General features: G+C 38.4%; 1 protein-coding gene across 3 annotated transcripts in view; it reads right to left on the bottom strand.

Moving 5' to 3' along the window:
* pias1b (protein inhibitor of activated STAT, 1b) overlaps positions 1 to 18,867 on the bottom strand; it is a 133,061-nt gene that overhangs the window by 110,679 nt on the left and 3,515 nt on the right. The window contains exon 2 of one of the 3 annotated variants that reach the window (XM_067971354.1): positions 16,174 to 16,248. The exons of the other annotated variants lie outside the window; for them this stretch is intronic. The gene's annotated coding sequence lies outside the window, so the exon portion shown is untranslated. The remainder of the gene's footprint in view (positions 1 to 16,173; positions 16,249 to 18,867) is intronic. 3 annotated transcript variants of the gene reach the window in all.

Here is an 18,867-nt window from a genome sequence, read left to right as displayed (position 1 = left end):
AACCATGTATACAATATCATATACACTGTGAATGTAATATACATCAACATGTAAACAAAGGACAATTTGCAGAAAACAATGTTAACATCTTCTGCACCACACAGTCTGAACAAATTAAAAGGAGTTGTATACAGTGCTGTAACTACACCCAAACTGATATCTATGACTTTGTGAAATCAAATCAATAGATATCAGCTCAATCCTATGCAGATAACTAGTGGATGTCATTTCATTGTACAAGTACGTTTGCAAGATTCTCATTCCACGTCACAAAATTAACAGGCTGCTAGATTTTTGTAAAAAAGCACTGTACAGTTTTACAAGAAGAGCAGAGATTTTAGTCACACAATGGTCACAAAAACACTCAGCTATCCATGCTTAAAAATAAAATGGAGCTAGACAAAAACATTTCATTTATTTCTGTAACTTGTTACTGAAACTTGTGTGAACTTTCAAACTGAAATTCATCTGCAGCATGTTTATATATATTTTAAAAATTGCAGTTATTTCTGGCAAACAGTAAATTTACATGGCACACCTAATTTTTAAAAAAACTAAATTAGCAGCACAGTACAAAGTTTCTCTAACATTTTGCTAAAAAGCATTGCAAAAGGAAAGAAAGATAGCTTAATTAGGATTTTAAGTACTATCTTAGAATTCTCACAAATCTGACAGAAGAGTTACTGAAACATTGTGTAGGTACTATTCAATAGTTCTATAAAGGTTACACAGAGCAACCATGTAGCTTATTGTTTGTACTGTGGGAATTCCTTGTAATACTCATAACACCAAACCATTCATTATGTTTGTATTGTATTGTGTTTCAGGTCCTCTGAAGGTTACCACATCTCAACAAATCTGAAATTCAACCCAAATAGTCTTCATACCTCAACTAAAATATCAATTCCAAGGCCTGAAAATGAAACATTTTAATTCATTTTTCAACCTGAATATCAATCTCACATCATCCTCCCAACTAAACCAGTAGCATCTCACCAGTTGTGCGTTTTGGAACATTTCAATGCTTCAGTGCTGTAATTTTCCCCGCATCAATAAAGATAATCAAACAGAAGAGGGAGTTGAAAAGAAAGGTGTGTCTTTTGTATCATAGGAGAGGATCTGTATCACAGATACGAGAGTCATATTTTCACTACCACAAAGCCAACAAAATTGTTTTATTTTACAGTTAGTTGATTTAAAATAACTCATTTTAGCAGTTAAGCTTGTTCCCATATCACCAATCATCTCTCCATTGGTAAATCTATGGAACAGGTTCCCTAGGGAGACGGTGGAAGCAGATAGTGTTGATTCTTTCAATTGTAAATTAGATCACTTCTTTTGGGAAATATTTTGGGATACTGTATATAATTTGAGACATGACAAATAATAAGTGTAGCATGCTTGGGAAGAACAGGTGACTTTGGACGTATGATTCCCAAAGCTCTTCACCACTGGGGGTTTCCTCGCCTCATGTCTGGGTCTGTTGTAGATTGAGATTGATTGTTATGATCAGTTAACAACTCCATTATTGTTGTATCTTATGACTACCGGGATGGTAGAAGGCTAACTAGATGGGCCTTGCTCTTTTTTCGTCTAGCAATTCCTATGTTCCAATGCATTCAATTCTGGTACATTTTAATACCAATTTGAAACAACATACTTAACTGTGTCTAATTTTGCAAAAAGTTCCTGATATTTTAATCAATAGACGGTCACAATGGATACTAAATTGAGCACCTGCCTAATTTGCTTTTAATTCATTCTCACAAAGGCCAACATTTATTGCCCATCCCTAGTTTCACTGAGAAAGTGCTATTGGGCCACCTTCTTGAGTCGTTGAGCAGTTTGATACAACTGAGTGGTTTGCTCGGCCACTTCAGAGGGAAGTTAAGAGTCAACCACAAGGCGGCCAGACTGGGACAAGACAGCTTGTTTCCTTCCCTAAAGGACATTAGTGAACCAGTCAGGTTTTTTACGACAATCCGACAGCTTCATGGTCACTTTTACTGATACCAGCTATTTATTTATTTCCAATTTTTTTTTAAACTGAATTCAATTTCACAAACAGCCATGGTGGGTTATGACCCCATGTTCTCTGGATTATTAGTCCAGGCCTCTGCATTGCTAGTCCAGTGACATAACCACTACACCACCATAACCTTGAAAAATTGATTTTTTTTTTTGACGGGGTCACAAAATTTGAAATGAAAATTAAATCAAATTGGGAAAAACAAAATCAAACATCAACCATGATTCGAGAGAATTATTGAGCCAAGTCATCAAAAAACCTAAATGCCATATAACTGAGACGTTACACTGATGTAGTGAGTAAATGTACAGCCCGCACTGAGCCATATAAGCTCAGGTACAAGCCCCAGCCTTTGCTGAGTTAGCTCAACTCAAGTCAGGGCAGCAGTAGATATAATGCTGTAACTCAACAGGGAGACAGAGGAACTAAGCATGCCAGCCAAGGATCCTGGTGCTACACGGTGACCGCAGCTTGAAAACATATTGCGTGGGTGTTAGGGAAAGGCTGGGCTGTATTGCTCGCAATGGTTGAATAACCTACCACTTATTGTGTAGATTCATACATGAAGAATGGCCATTTTGGCACATTATAGGAGGGTTGCCTTGATGGCGTTGTTTTTCCCCTCCCCCCCCCCTTTTCTGCTTCTGCTAATATGTTTGTTCATTTCTCTTTTTCAGTTCTGAAGAATGACAAATCCAAAACACCGACTGCCCTTTTCCACAGATGCTGACTAACTTGCTGTGTTTCAAGTTTTTCTGTTTTTGTTCTGGGGAAATGTCTCTCTGCCAGCACAAAAAGTACTCCAATCTGCTGCCAAGCTGAAAACTAGCACCTAGCAATCAAATTCAACTGTTAGGAAATGCTATGATCACAATACACCACTACTAAAGTTAATGGGCCAACCTTCAACTCTCCAAATTTATGAACTGTTCAACTACACTCACTGATGACAATAAACTGGGCATCTTCAAATTCCTATTATTTTCTTGCAGTGAAAAAATTAGTCTCATCACTAGGATTATTAGTACCAATCACAAGAAGAAAAGCCTCTTTTAAGCAAATATGTTTTAATGTGATATCTTGATTCATCACCTCAAACTGTTTCCACCCACATTCATTGACGGACTTGCAATCACCAGTCCTTCCACAAAAATCTCAAAATGGTTTCTCCAGACAGCACTCAAGTTTGGAAGGGCAAAAATCTACGAAAGACAGTACAAATATACATATGAAAATTGAACAAGCTTCTCGAAATACTAGTGAAAAAAAAACTGTTGCTGAGAGAAAATTTAATGCACAATTAGACCTACTGAAGTCCTGGTGACACCACTAGAATATCTCTGGTATGCATATTTACTGAAATAGTAATGCTGTACAGATTTTCATGTAAATAAAATTTGCTCCAGAGGTCAATTTAACTGGGGATAGCACAGCCAAGCCAGAACTTCTCACCCAACATCCACACATGCATCACTTCCAGCAGACGTCACTCAACAGCGAACAAGAGCAGGATCCCTGCCTGATTTTCGTCTCCCTAGCCTCGAGTGCTTTAAGGCATAATTACCGTCACCACAGCTCACTCAATACAGACTGGGAATCAATCCTAGGAGATCTTAGTATTTAAAACTCAGGAGCCATTTAATGAACATTACAGGCAACCCCAGCTTGTCATCATACCACGGTAATCCTTCCAGCGATTTTTAATACTAAAATAGCACAGTAAACCGATTAAAGTGTATTTATACCTCATGGTTTAATAAACCTTATATGTCCCATACATTCAAGAAACACTTCCTGCATGGACATCTAAAATAAATTCTATTTAAACGTTTACTTGCCCACACCGCAACCTCAGTTATTAGTTAGGCGGCTAGTTACTGGCAACAAGTTCCAAGAGAGGGGAAGTCACAGCCAAAGCATAACTTACAGTAGTTTCCAGAATGAAAAGGCTTTTACCACACATTAGATTAGCTGAGGCAGTACGTGCTCATCACTCAACTAATGGAAAATATACTTTAGTAATTTCCAGTCACAAACCTAATTCACAAAATAAAAATTGCAATCTGAACAGCCATTTTTTTTTTAAAAAGCGTTCCCACATTCTGTACTTCTAGGAGTTTCAATAAATCTATGAAGGGAGCCAACTGTGACCCACCAGCCATTTAGTTAGCTGTACAATCTATAAAATAGCTAACATCACTGGAGTGTTACCTCTTAGATTTCAGTAAAACATAATAGCTTGTGTGTGAATTGTTTCTACCACAACTGTGAAAAAACACGCTGTACAATTATAAACGTATGTAACAGTGGGGGAAGTAACTAGTAGTTAAAGGTCTTGATGAGTGATGAACTAAAATTAACAAGCATATTACTGGTGTATTGGCTCAAGTGCAATTTTTCCTCTGCAATATTTGCACCAAACACTAAATGAGTCTTAATTCAGACCATTAACCCACTCCATTCAAAGCTATGTATAACTATTCTATCATGGACTTCCCTCACAAACCACCTGCTGATTCCCTTCTTCAGGGAACACTAATTTCCTTCCCTGGGAAAGAAAATCAGGCAACACTATTAACCATCTTATTGCCCTCAATCCACCTAATGTTTAAGTGTCATACTTACAAGTGATCGGTTTGGCCAATATTAGAGATGTTAATGTATAGTGAAAGCCAGTGTTCACAGAGTTAATTTATTCTTTAAGACCCATTCATGTTGGATTGTTAAAAACAAAGTTGAAATTAGTTTTTAATCTATTAATTGGTATAATCAACGTTCCAGCATTTATAATGGAATCCCACATGCTTATTAGAACACAAGGCACAGGTGACCAATTCCCAGACAGGGGGCAGTGGACCATTTGTTGTAACATATATACTGCCATCTATTGTACTTTTTACACTGATTAAATCCAAAAACTGCTGAAGTAGGGCAAAGTGTTTAATTTAAGCACAAGATCCTATGAGAAATATACAGCTAGACACTATACTGTACACCAGTAAATGTGACCGAGTCTAACTTAATTATACATGCAAATTTAATACACTACTGTGTAAACACAATTTACCAAATCCTCTTAATAAACTCAACTCAATCGTACCAATTTCCTGAAACAAGCATTTTTTTATTATCCTCCAGGCTTATGTCAAATTACCTTAGGATTTAGGCCAACTATACCTTCCAAATATTCTTTATTAAAATATTTATTTTATTGACTTTTTCCTTTTGTCTCCTCTTCTGAAAACACTAACTCTTGCTGGGGTGCAGTTCCACAAGCTCCAGCAGGCCAACAACACCTCACCCATGTGGCCATTCTTCACACACAAGATGACAGCCAGAGTCAGCAGGCTATTAGACCGCGCGCGGGGTGGCACAGCCAAGCACGATTCTGTCTTCAGATGCACACCTTTCAGCAGAGGATAGTAATTAGTAGCAGGAACCATAGTTGATGTTCCCACTCCCTAGCCCAGATGTGCCAAGGCCAATTGTAACACCCTATTGTCATCTTGGATGAGCTCATCTAACTCATCAGAGACCAGGAATCAAACCTCCGACCTTCTGTCCTCTTTGTCCTATCTGACACAAGGAGCTCTTTCAGCTATTCATTTTAAATTTTGTTCTTTTTTTGAAACACCTGCCTCACCAATTACTGTGTCTGTTAATGCTATTACGAAACAACCAGAGCAGGATTTGAATTTTAGAAAATGTGTACTTCAGGAGCAGTCAAAATTAAGCTAATATTTTTGTCCTAGACATCTTCAATGCAGCAACCAAAACTATTTTAAAGATAGACCCATTATAATGGCTTCATTTTAATAGCTGCTACATTTTGCCAACTGAACAAGCTGGTTTCTTGCCCACCCTACAGTTAATTGCATCTCCTATACTGTCTTCAGATTAAAGAGCACGACTGGGAATGGAGACAAGTCAATCAGCATTTTATTTTTGCCACATCCAATTTTAAACATTAATTTTGTCAAATATAGACTAATAGAAAGTTACAGCACAGAAGGCGGCCATTCGGCCCATCGTGTCCGTGCTGGCTGAAAGAGAGCTATCCAGCTTAATCCCATTTTCCAGCACTTGGTCCGTAGCCCTGAAGGTCACATAGGAACAGGAGTAGGCCATTTGATAAGATCATGGCTGATCTGTGATCTAACTCCACCTTGATTATTTTCTGCACCTGTTCATGACACTTCAATGATCTATGTACCTGAACCCCTATGTCCCTTTGGACATCCACTGTTTTTAACTTTTTACCATTTAGAAAGTAACCTGTTTGATCCTTTTTTGATCCAAAGTGGATGACCTCACATTTGCCTACATTGAATTCCATTTGCCACAGTTTTGCCCATTCACCTAATCTATCAATATCCCTTTGTAATTTTATGTTTTCATCTACACTGCTTACAATGCCACCAATCTTTGTGTCATCCTCAAACGTAGATATGAGACTTTCTATGAAGTTTCGGCACTTCAAGTGCACATCCAAGTACTTTTTAAATGAGTTGAGGGTTTCTGCCTCTACCACCCTTTCAGGCAGTGAGTTCCAGACCCCCACCACCCTCCGGGTGAAAAAAATTCTCCTCAGCTCCCGTCCATTCCTTCCACCAATTACTATATCTATACCCCCTGGTCACTGACCCCGCTACGGGAAATAGGTCCTTCCTTTCCACTCCATCTAGTCCTGTCATAATTTTATATATCTCAATTAAATCACCCCTCAGCCTCCTTTGTTCCAAAGAAAACAACCCGTCTATCCAATCTTTCCTCATAGCTAAAATTCTGCAGCCCTGGCAACATCCTCATATCTCCTTAGTACCCTCTCTAGTGCAATCACATCTTTCCTGTAATGTGGTGACCAGAACTGTATGCAGTACTCAAGCTGTGGCCTAACCAATGTTTTCCAGCATAACCTCCCTGCTCTTATATTTCAGTGAGCAAGTGGTCAATCGATGGAAGAAACTCCCCAGGGAGACAGTAGAAGCAGTTAGTATTGATTCATGCAAATTCGATAGATTTCCTTCAGAAAATAACAGTTTGGGATATAGTATATGAGTAATTTGAGTCATGACATGTGGTAAGTGTAGCGTGCTTGGGAGTAAAAAAGCGATTCTGGACCAATGGTTCTAAAAACTCTCCACCACTGAGGTTTTCCTAGTGTCATTTCTGGGTCTGATGTAGACTAATTGATAGCGATTGATTGCTATGGTTAGTCAACAACCCCAATATCTTTGTACCATGCGACTACCAGGATGGTAGAAGGCAAACTAGATCTTTTCTCGCCTAGCAATTCCGACATTTCTACTGGCACAACTCCCCTGCTGTTCCAGCGATAAGCGCTCTTATTCGGTGCAGTACCAAATCAAACAGAAACAAAACATTTCAAGTTCGATTCTCAGACTGTGCTGAGTTAGCTGATCTCATCCAATGTGCCAGTTGGGATGCCAGAATTCATCTCAGCCCTTCTGGTTTGGTGGGCAAAAGGGGAGGGAGAAGGAAACAGAGGATCAGCCATTGCAACTCCCAGTTGTTATCTAATGACTCCTGCTGCAAAGTGAATATGTGTGGATGTGAGATGAGGATAGGATCGGACTTGGCTGTGAAATTCCAAGAATACACTTGCGTATCACAGCATGTTAAACTTTACAGGAATATATGGCGACACTGGACTGCCATGATTTTTTTTTAAATGGCTTATTATAGCAAAAACATAATTTATTTGGGAACCAACTCACAGCTGTTAATATTTATACACCGATTTATTTCCACTTTTTCCCGACAGCATACACTACACTCCAAGCAAGAGCAAGGATGAATGATCTGCTCCCAACCTCTGGCAACATCATTAGAGCTGGTTACAGGCAGGTATGTAAATACGGCATCAATGTTAGAAACTAGCCAGCTACATTTTGAGAAGCAACGCACAGCACGAAAGAGAAAACAACTGGTTTAAACCCCATCATCTCACTCTGCCCTGTCTACATTTTTGACATTCTTTATTAAACACTTTCTGCTGATTCTTTTTTGAGCTTTTTCTCATCTATATAAATAAAAGAGGTGCAGCTAGTTTGACCTTTTAGAAGATATTACAGAGTAAACAAATATACAAACAAACTAGTCGATCTCCCATTAGGGTTACATACGGAGTGAAACTAAAAGCAGTCTTCAGGTGAAACTGCAATTACAGTGAGATAGGTTTATACAGGTAGTTTCCACTACAATCGTGGGCATAGGAATTTATAATGGGAATAGATATAAAATACGGAATATGCATGACTTAAAAACGGGGATTGAATAATGTCTGCGTGAAGTGGTCCAACTATCCCCTGCCTCATCTGAACACTACACTTGGTCTTGAATCCATGGACAATGTCACAGGAGATTGGCTAGTTAATTTATTTGACCGCTGATTTCAAGTTCCCAGTATTAATAAAAAGATTGCTGTTGTAACTTTTTAGCCATCTTACAAATTATGAAGATTGTACTACAAAATTTGGTATTATTTAGTCTCATTTGTCAGATATGTAACGTGAGGTAACCAACCATTCGAATACATTAATCAAAATTTTTTTGTGGCAGAAAATACCTCAGAAAATGTTGAGTTCATGTTTAATCTTGATATTTAAAAAAAAATTCCAGTTACTTTTACTCTCCCAATGATTTCCCTGGGGATTTCCATTCTCAGTATCTTTCCACTGGCGGGTCAGGGTTTACAAACAGCTGATCTGGGCTTACTCGATGAATGGCCAGTCTGGCTGACAATCAAAAATTCCCAGGTGTGCACGCACAGGTGCATAGTAGGAGCTGTAGCTTCTGTCTCAACAATGATGGTTTGTGAAACTGCTTGAACTTAGACTTAAACCGTCCTAAACTTAAACCATTAGACATTTCAAATGCGGAAAATACTATTGTATAGGCAAGTTTAGTCATTTTCTTGTAAATTTTGTAATTTTATGTTTTAATCCTTACTTCTAGTAATAACTTTCTCAACTAATGAGTTCAAGCTGGTAGCTGAAAGGATTGTCAAAATGTTGAGCAGTTTGATTTGTTCACCTTTTATTGTTGATTAAGATCAGAAATGGGCAAATGACTGGTGGTTTTCATTCCTGGTTGCTAATTTTCACCCCCTAGCTGTTAAATTCCAATCTGTTGCTCTTCAACTTGAATTTTGTATTTATAAATCATCAGGTATAGTACAAACAAATGGCACCCTAATCATTCAGGATCTCCCACAGCATTCTAAGTCAGCTAAAATGGTGTGTTATGAGGACAGGAATGTTTTATTGGATAATATACACATTATTCTACTACAGTGGAGGTCTGCCTCTTTAAGCAGGAAGTTAGTGCTGTGCTGCTTTCTTCATCTTTTGATTCTTGCTGGTGTTTTCTGTCTTATTTTACAATTGGGTCTCTTATACTGTTAGAACTTATTTGTCTTTTTGTTTCGTTTTCCTCCTTCGCTTTTCTGTTACTTGCTGCTCTTATTGTCATTCCTCAACATTGGTTATATTTTGATTTCTGGGACTATGGCTGTCACGCAGCAACGGTTGAGCGCAAAGATAATTAAATTTGGGGCAAGTTAATTGTAAATACACAAGGTCAGGCTGAGGATTCAGAGCCGGGGAGGGAAGAATGACATATGAGACATAGTTTGGCAGGGAAGATGAACAAATAGACATCCTGAAGGGTGGGAGGAGAGAAAGGAGTGAGGAGTCAAGTGATGTAAAGGCTACATGGAAAGAAGGCAAGTAATCATGAATTAAAGCTGCTCACAGAAAAAACTTTTTCAAGGGATTTAGAGCACTGTATAAGTTTGAGACACTTATACAGTGTCTCAAATTCGAGACACACGACAACGCAAAATCGTCGAGCAGAAATTGATAGCCAAGTTCCGCACCCATGAGGACGGCCTCAACCGGGATCTTGGGTTCATGTCACGCTACACGTTACCCCACCAGCGAACAAATGTTATCTGTTTTTAATATAATGGGTCATTTGCTGGCTCTCTCTGCCTTCCGGATGTTTCTGCCTCTCTCTGTGTTTTTTTTTCTCTGTTTTTTTTCCCTGTTTGTTTTTTTGTTGAATGTGTATTCGGAGGTTCTGCAGGTAACACCTCTCTGTCTGAACACGGTGATTGCCTTGGCAACGGGCAGTTGCAGGGGCAGTCTGTAAACACCATGTATTATTGTTCAATATGTATAAATGCGTAGGCTTCAAGGAGATCTTGAAACATTTGCCTGAGGAAGGAGAAAATCTCCGAAAGCTTGTGAATTTAAAATAAAATTGCTGGACTATAACTTGGTGTTGTAAAATTGTTTACAATAAGTTTGAGTAATAAGAACTTGGAGTAATTTTTTATTGATTTATGTTAGTATCACCTGTAAATTTGGGTTTACATTGCTGCTTTCTACAGTCCAGTTGTGGTGCCATGCTGTATTATGAAAATGTAATTCACCTATGAGGTAAACAGCTAGAAGGAAATTTGCATGTGAGCTAACAGATGCAAGAAATATGCATACAATTAATTGAGAGACGTGTGGCACAGGAAGTGCAACATGACAGACAGGAAATCAGCCCAGCTGTATGCCACAAAACAATTTATCAGGGCACAGGGCAACTGAATAGGTCAAATTGCATTTTCATTCTACAGTATTGAGATTTTTCCCAATTCTGTCCATTTTTCTATGAAAACTAAATTAGCAGGATTGGTTATGCTCCTTTGCCAATGTACACAATTTTTCTTATCTTTTTTGAAGGCCAGGATAGCAGTAAGACTATAAACAAGATATATCAGATTGGAGGTAGGTACTGAGATCGGGCAAGGAGAGGCTGTCCACAGGGTGATGGAAGACACTGAAGTGAGAGAAAAGCAGAGAACTGAAGACTCAGTGGAAGGTAGCTCAAAATGCATTGTTCCAAAAAGGGGGTGGCTGCAAATCTTAAGTGAAAGCATTTGCAAAGAAATTTTGAGAGTTCTGCTCAAAGACATTGAACTCAATTTTTTTTTATTAGTTCCTGAACACAGTTTCACTTAACCACTACATCTGCATAAATATGTGAACAATGTGTTTGAACTCTCAGTATCAACAAAATAGAGCACAGGTTCTGTACTCATCTGCCCCTCAAGTTTTTTTAAAAAAGCACTTGAGGCTCAAAACATTTCCAACATTTTTCCTCCAGTTTGTTTTTACATTATTTAGAAAATAAAAAACTGACAATACAAGTAGAACCTAAGGAAAGTAGATTCTTATGTAAACATTGTTTTTGAATTTTAAGTATAAACAAATTAAAGCAACAGTGCTCTAATTATCCCTTGCCCACCTCTCTGAAAGTAGTTTTCCTTTGAAACTTTACTGCATAAAAGGTACTAAAATTCATAGCTGGTTTTACAATCATTTGGATAAACAAATACTGAGAGTAAAGACAGGTTTCCAGTTGTTGCACTGAGAATCGTGATGCATGCTGGGAATTCGCCACACTGCGTATGTCCAGACTGCAGCATCCTGGGAATGCTGGTATGGGTACAGCTGGTAATTTCCTTCAGTTGACAGATTGATAGCTCTAGGAAAAATATTAACTCAGCACAACACAACAAAGGGAGAGGTTAGGAAAATCGAAGAGGTGCAAGGACATGAAATGCCCTACCATAAACAGTGGTGGAAGCAGAATTAATCACAATTTGTAAAGGAGAAATGAATATTCAAACAATAAAAGTTTTTAAAGGGTATGGGGAAAAGACAAAGGAAATAGACTAAGTGGATAGATGGTTGAAAGCTGGTGCAAGCTCAACGAACTAAATAGTATCTTTCTGTGCAGCAAAATTTTACGATTCCATAGATACGGAGCAAGAGAAAGACAATTTGACTCAACAGGCTCTTTCCAACTACTGATTCCTTAGAAACTGCGCAATACTGAACTCTATAAAATGTAGTCTCATGAAGAAGGTAACTAATCTAGCAACGCTTCCAATATAATTCTGTGAAATCTTTCACCCAAAGTAATCTAGCAAGACTATAAGCTATAACATTTCATTCAACACTCACCGGTAGTTGCATTAAAGTCAACTCACCAATGTCATAGACACTTATATAAAATTAGCAATAACAAAACAGAAAAGCATACATGGTATCCATTTCAAATCAGTGGATGGAAGAGGGGACAGAAATAATTAAATTAAAGATATCTTGGTGGTCACCCTGTTTTGGGCTCAAACTTGCACTTTTCCTAAAGTCACATGCATTATTCCCAAACACTTGTATAATTCTTTCCCGAGCATCCAATATTCTATATTCACACATTTTTACAATATCACTGGTTTATCAAGTATTCAGATCACACTACTGGCCGGCACTAGACCAGCTGGGATTTAAGTCTGAATTGTTATGACCCTTCAAAGCAATTTCAAGCACCTAGAGATTTAAACTAGTCAGTCGTCTTCCATTTTGCTTTCACTGCATGCTGACTGATGTCCAATTATCTCTATTAAAAAAGGAACACAATTCTGGTTCTAATGGGAACAAATACAGATATCAATCCAATAACATATTCCATTTTAGTTATATTACCCTCAATACAAAAGCTGCTGTTTGTATACAGCTCTGACAAAATCCTTGCTTCCTCCCCACCCTCAAATGATTGAAGACATTAATCAATGCAGTGGTGACTGGTTTTGTCTGCAGCTTTAAGCAAAGACCTGATGATTGCTTTACTCTCTCCAGTACACTCTAAGTACTCCATTGTTCCATTGCAATAATTGTGGTTTGAATGAGTGATAAAAGCTGCTGCCATTAACAGAGGCTACAGGTGCTACATAGGGGAATGGGGAGGGGGAAGAGATAGATAAACACACATCTGACATACGCATCTACACAATTGCTTTTGCTTTACTCTGGTTTGCAGCAGTAAAGATCAACTGATAAGTACATAATTTTACCAGATCACAGGTGAATGGGATCTATTTTTGATCCAAATTTGAGAAGCTGGAAATAGAAAAATTAAGCATTCATGTCCACAAATTAATAACCATGGCATTAGACAACAAGCAATCACCTAGCAATTTTTGGGTTGATTCACTTTTAGCTTTTTCCCCCCCTCCATCATCTGAAGTCATGTCAGAGCTCTTCATTCAGCACAAGTTGCATCTCCAATGTTAATCTTCATGTGCAGCATTTTAATTATGAAAAAGTTAATTGTTTCCTAATTATGCCAGTCATTGATCTGTGAATAAACAGTAAACTTTTCCATATGCAGCTTCTGAAATCAGGTTGAAAACAGATGCTAATAGGGGGATAGGCACACAGGTGAGATCATAAGGGATGAGCATTTAGAATCTGGTTTTGGCCACCCAAAGCCCTTCTCTTAAATCAACTCTAAGCTTCCCAACTGCTTAGTGGGTAAAGACATCACCTGGTGAAGTACTGTCATTTACTTTCAACTGCAGAAGAACACCACCTATGCACCAGCTCTGCATAGCTACGTTGTTAAAAACTGTCTCCCTTATACCGGCAGTAGAATAGGACATCCATGAAAAGCTGATTCTACAATTCTGTTGACAGAGTAAGGGAGCCACTTTTAGCAGTGTAAACGTGGTGGGCTGGGGCACAGATACTGTCTTGGCAATCTGAACTAAACACATGCCAATGTAAAATCACCAACAGACCAGACATTCCTAGGTTTAATGTCTAATCTGTGCTGAGCTAGTTGATGTCAGTTACGGCAGCAACTGACATACTACAATTGGCCTGGGCTCCTCTAGGTTAAAGGAGGTAAAGTCATATGCATTGCAGTCCAGTAAAATGTGGTAGAAGTAAGGACAGTCACAGGATTGGGCTCCGTTGTGATGTGTCCAACGGTCAAAGAGCCTAACAACATTCAATGAGCCACACATCAAGAATGGCATGGTAGCAGAGGGTGGCTACCACCTGTAGAACCACACACTGGGAGACAGTACCTCCAGAAGGAGAAAAAAAGGACAAAAATAAAGCGAGTCTGACTCTACTTTTAATAAAAGTGTCGGTATACATTTGTGACTGACAGTATACTTAAACATGGTGAAGGAAGCTAATGGATCAAACATATAATAGTTTCACATTCTAAAGGCACCTGATCAAATCTCAGATAAATGACTAGTAACAAAATCTGAAACCTTGTGAAACTGAAAAGTAGTAGTCACTGAAAATTTGTTATAATAGGAATGTAGTTACAAATAGACATTATTATAGTAAGGAAGTAGCAGCAGCTACTGGGAGCTCCCATGGGGTTGGTCTCTGGACCTCCACTAGTTTATAATAAAACTAGACTAGGCGAGAGAGTTTATAAGTTTGCTGACACCAGTTATGTGGGAAGGTTAGTTTGCTGAAAAAGGGATGTAATTATTCAAAACGGAATAGTTACTCGAAAGTGACATTTAATACATTGAGTGTGGAAAACCACGGTGTGGGAAACTGAATAGAAAGACCACCCTTGAGAACAGTCCCAGTATTCTGAGATACCAGCCACCAAGACAAACAGAAAGGCAGGATGCGTTACCAGGTGCACATGCAACAAATCTAAGCTGTTGGCTATATTAATTTTTTTAAAAGAGTTGCAAGATAAAATTTAGCTCACTGGGATAACAATATTTTTGTAACCTGAAAGTACCATTTACAAGACCCATATACACCTGTAAAGAGATTAAGATTGATATTTTCAAATCACTGACTAGAGGCATTGAAAGTTAATGTTCCATGTACAGTTTACTTAATATAATGAACAGAGTGTTCCACAATCAGGAGTCTGACAAAATTAAAGCGGTACATTACTTGTGATGTTTACCCTTGTAAGAATAGAATTACTTGTGGCCCCTTTATGTTACAGCATGTTTTCAACCTGACTTCAGAAGGTGCATATGGAAAAGTTTACTGCTTATTTACAGTCACTAACAATAACCCCAACTTCTCTGGCAGAAATGTAATATAAATTAAGCAATGTACCTAGAGAATCAACCACCTCAGGAGTGATTTTCCCAGACTCCAAGATACATAGTTGATAAAAATAAACAGTGGCTGGTTTTGGCCAGTCTACAGCAGGTAATCTGCCCATACAGGCCTAATCCAGACAAGAGGGAAGATTCACAGCCAGGTGTAATTATAACTCCGGATATACAATGTAAATCAGGTTGATTGCATACTCCTGATGTCCTAGCATAATACAGAACAATTCAAGTAGAAGTTGTTCTACGATAAAGAGGGCATTAGTGAAAGCACTTTAATTACTACATTCAGTATTGGCACCTATAATTCTTCAAAGGGTGAAGAGGAAGCCCAAATATAACAGACTTGAAATAAAAATGGTTCTTCAAATAAATTTGCATGACAGGCAAAATGGAAAGTTACTGAATTCTCTAATATTAATTTTCAACAAACAAAAGACTGCTTCAAAAGTTAGAAAGCTGCAAGCTGTAAAAGTATAAATATTTTCTAGCTCACTTAAGCAAATGTTGAGTCTAGACTCTTGAAATAGGGAGCTTAATGGATTTAATTTGCAGAAAACCATAACTTTAAACCTAGAGGAAGACAGAATTGATGGATAGGAAATTCAAATACCCTGACAGCTTTGTGACTAAAATAGCCTCTTATTTCACTGATTGGAATTATATGACAGGACCATATTGCTGGCTTCCAGCAACACCTATGCTACAAGTAGATAGGTCAGTATCATAACCCCCAACCCCACATAATTTAATTTCTTTGTACAGTTGAAAATAAGAATCCTCAAAACTTCAAAGTTTGGCTACTACTTAGGTGCTGTAAAGACAGTCAAACAATTTAGAGTAGCAATTTTGGTGAAATGCAGAGTGGGCATTTCCACCCAAGATTTGAAATACTTCAAAACAGAAAATACCTGAACTCCACAATACATAAGTCAGCAACAGGTGCAAGAGAAGAGTCTTACACCCAAACATCAGCATTGGTTCCATTTACAGATGCTGACTGACCTGATGAGTACTTCCTGCATTTTTGTTTCAGGTTTCCAGTTTTTGCAGCTCTCTTTTTATTTGTATTGTGTGGGAAATACTATTTTGTTTCCCTTATACATTCCTCTTCTGCTACCTCTACAGGCTGACAGATAATCAGTTTTACATTAATAGAGGCTATGCTTACCCATATTGCTCATTTTCACTTCTGCTGAGCGTAGGTAAACTCCACCTTCATTAGCATGAAACTAATTCTTTCAACCTGTAATGATAGATGAGAGAAAAGAAAAGGCATGGACCTACTTTCTAGACTTAAGTTTCTCTAATCTTTATTCATAGCTCATCTCCTTGACACTTGGGATCAGTCTTATTGCTATTTCCTGTACCATTTTCTAATATTTTGCTTGTGGTGTGCTGACCTAAATTGAACATGGTGTTTTAAGTGTGGTCTGATCAGTGCATTGCTGAGCCTTAGTCCAACTTCTGCGACCTGTATTCTACTTTTCTCAGTATATACACCAGCATTAACTTTAATTACTTCACCATATTGTCTGGGCATTGAAAGTGACACATCTAATACTCTTAGGTCCCTTTCTCAGACTCCCTGCGCTTCTTCAATACCACTGATTGTATACTTATGTCCAACATTTTATTTTCTTAAAATCATACAGTTTAACTATCGTCAAATGTAGTGCTAGCGCATATCATGCATCTGATACAGCAATCTGCGTACATTAAAATTGGTGTAGGACTTATGATACAAATGAGGTTTATATACATGTTGAAATAGTCATTGTCTCGCAGTAAAATGTTCTATATTTGTAGGATGGATAACATTTCAGAACAATTTCTGTGCTAATTTAAGGCAAATGAATAATTTTCTGAAAATATACTAAACAAAATCTGTACTATCACCAGTGAGTAAAACTAAAAAAAAATTAGTTTCAGCATAACCATTGCCCCCTCGAGTTCTAACAGCATAATGCACCAATATTAAAGCATAATAGGCCACGCATGCACTATGTTGACCACAGCATGTTGTGCTCAATATATTTAATGACCCTCATGACAACTATGCGACTCACATAACAATTTTACTGGCAAAGTTGACCCAGCTAATAAAGCTATGGTGCCCCACACCAGCTATCTTTCCCCTACTTAACACAAGTTTGAAAGAAATTTTCTGTCCAACATGATCAGACATGAAGGTCCTGGGTCTGTGCGATTAGCTGATCTAACTCGGGCAGTTGTGGGCACAACTGGTGTCAGCATACTAAGAGAATAGTCAAGCAGGGCTCCTCTTCCAGCAGGGCTCCTCTTCCTAATCACTATCCAGTAACTCCTGCTGGAAAATGTGTGAACGGACAGGATCAGGATGGGCTATGATTCTCTCCAATAGTCAAATAGATTTCTGGCACTCACTGGTTAGACTCTCACATGAACAGCCGCCATTTAGGTGAGGTAACGGAGGGCTGCTGGCACTTGGGGAATAGCACCCCAACATTTGTCTTTGCCTTCAAGAGAAGAGGGAATAAATACAAAAAGTTCACCGAGTTTTTTTTCAAAAAAGTTTTTCTTGAATCATGGGTTTGATCACATGATAGCTAAAGTGATCAAACGGGTTTTCACAGCAGTGGTTAGTTTCCACAACAAGTGTTTGGTTTACTCAGTGCAGACCTCCACTTTTCATTTGTAAGCTCCTGCCAATCACTGAACCATAAGACACGGGGTCAGAGGTCAGCACCGTGAGCCTATAAACTACATTCCTGAGAACTGGTACCTCTGGCACAATACTGCAACATCTCAGTAGATGAAGCCAATAAATCCTTAACTGTGTGTGGAAAAATCTATTTCATAAATGTGAGGCACAACAACTTTATTTCTACTCTTCCCTCAACTAAAAAACAGGCTGACAAATTACTCATGCACAGGGGCAGAGACATATGATTCGCCATCTCCCTGTGGTGAGGCTGCTCACCTCTGTTTGCTGACTTCTCCCCCAAGCAAATCAAACTATTAGGAACAAAGTATAGGGAACCACAAGTGCAAACCCTGATCCTGTCACTTGGCACATTGCACTTCTGTATAATGTGCTGGCCTATCCAGCAACTTCAGTTTTAATTTCAAACCCAATCCCCAAGTTTTCTACCTCTCCCAATTTCTTACCTTTTCCTTAAGCCTCCCAATGCCTTAGCTATTCTGGTGTCTTTAGTTTATTTATTGTCTTTAATATTTTCTTCCACTACTTCACTGCGATAATCTTACGTCATCCAACAATCGTTCCACTGATATACATGGGGAAAAAAAGGCCAAAGAATAAGACCCATTTTTGGGGCTCTTTTCTCCAGAAAAGAGAAGGCTGAGGGGTGATCTAATAGTGGTCTTTAAAATTATGACGGGATTTGATAGGGTAAACAGAGAAGATGTTCCACTTGTGGAGGAGTCCAAAACTAGGGGCCACTAATAAATCCAATGAGGAATTCAGGAGAAACTCCTTTACCCAGAGAGTGGTGAAAATGTGGAATTCACTACCACGTGGAGTAGTTGAGGTAAACAGCATAGATGCATTTAAGGGGAAGCTAAATAAACATGAGGGAGAAAGGAATAGAAGGTTATGCTGACAGGGTCAGAAGAGGAGTGGGAGGAAGCTCATACGGATTATAAACACTAGCATAGGCCAGTTGGGCCAAAAGGCCTGTTTCTGTGCTGTAAATTCTATGTAAATGCTAGTTGTTATTGTAGTAGTACTTCCTCTGTTTGTTTTTTCCATTCTCCTCCCCCATTTTTCTGATTCTTAATATGCTTGTTCTCTTATTTTTAATTTCTGAACAGCACAAGACCAAAGTGTCAACTGTCTGCTCTCTCCACAGATGCTGACTGA

The sequence above is a fragment of the Heptranchias perlo genome, chromosome 34 (genome assembly GCF_035084215.1).
Source record: "Heptranchias perlo isolate sHepPer1 chromosome 34, sHepPer1.hap1, whole genome shotgun sequence".
Classification (NCBI taxonomy): Eukaryota; Metazoa; Chordata; class Chondrichthyes; order Hexanchiformes; family Hexanchidae; genus Heptranchias; species Heptranchias perlo.
This window is presented reverse-complemented; position numbering and strand designations above follow the sequence as displayed.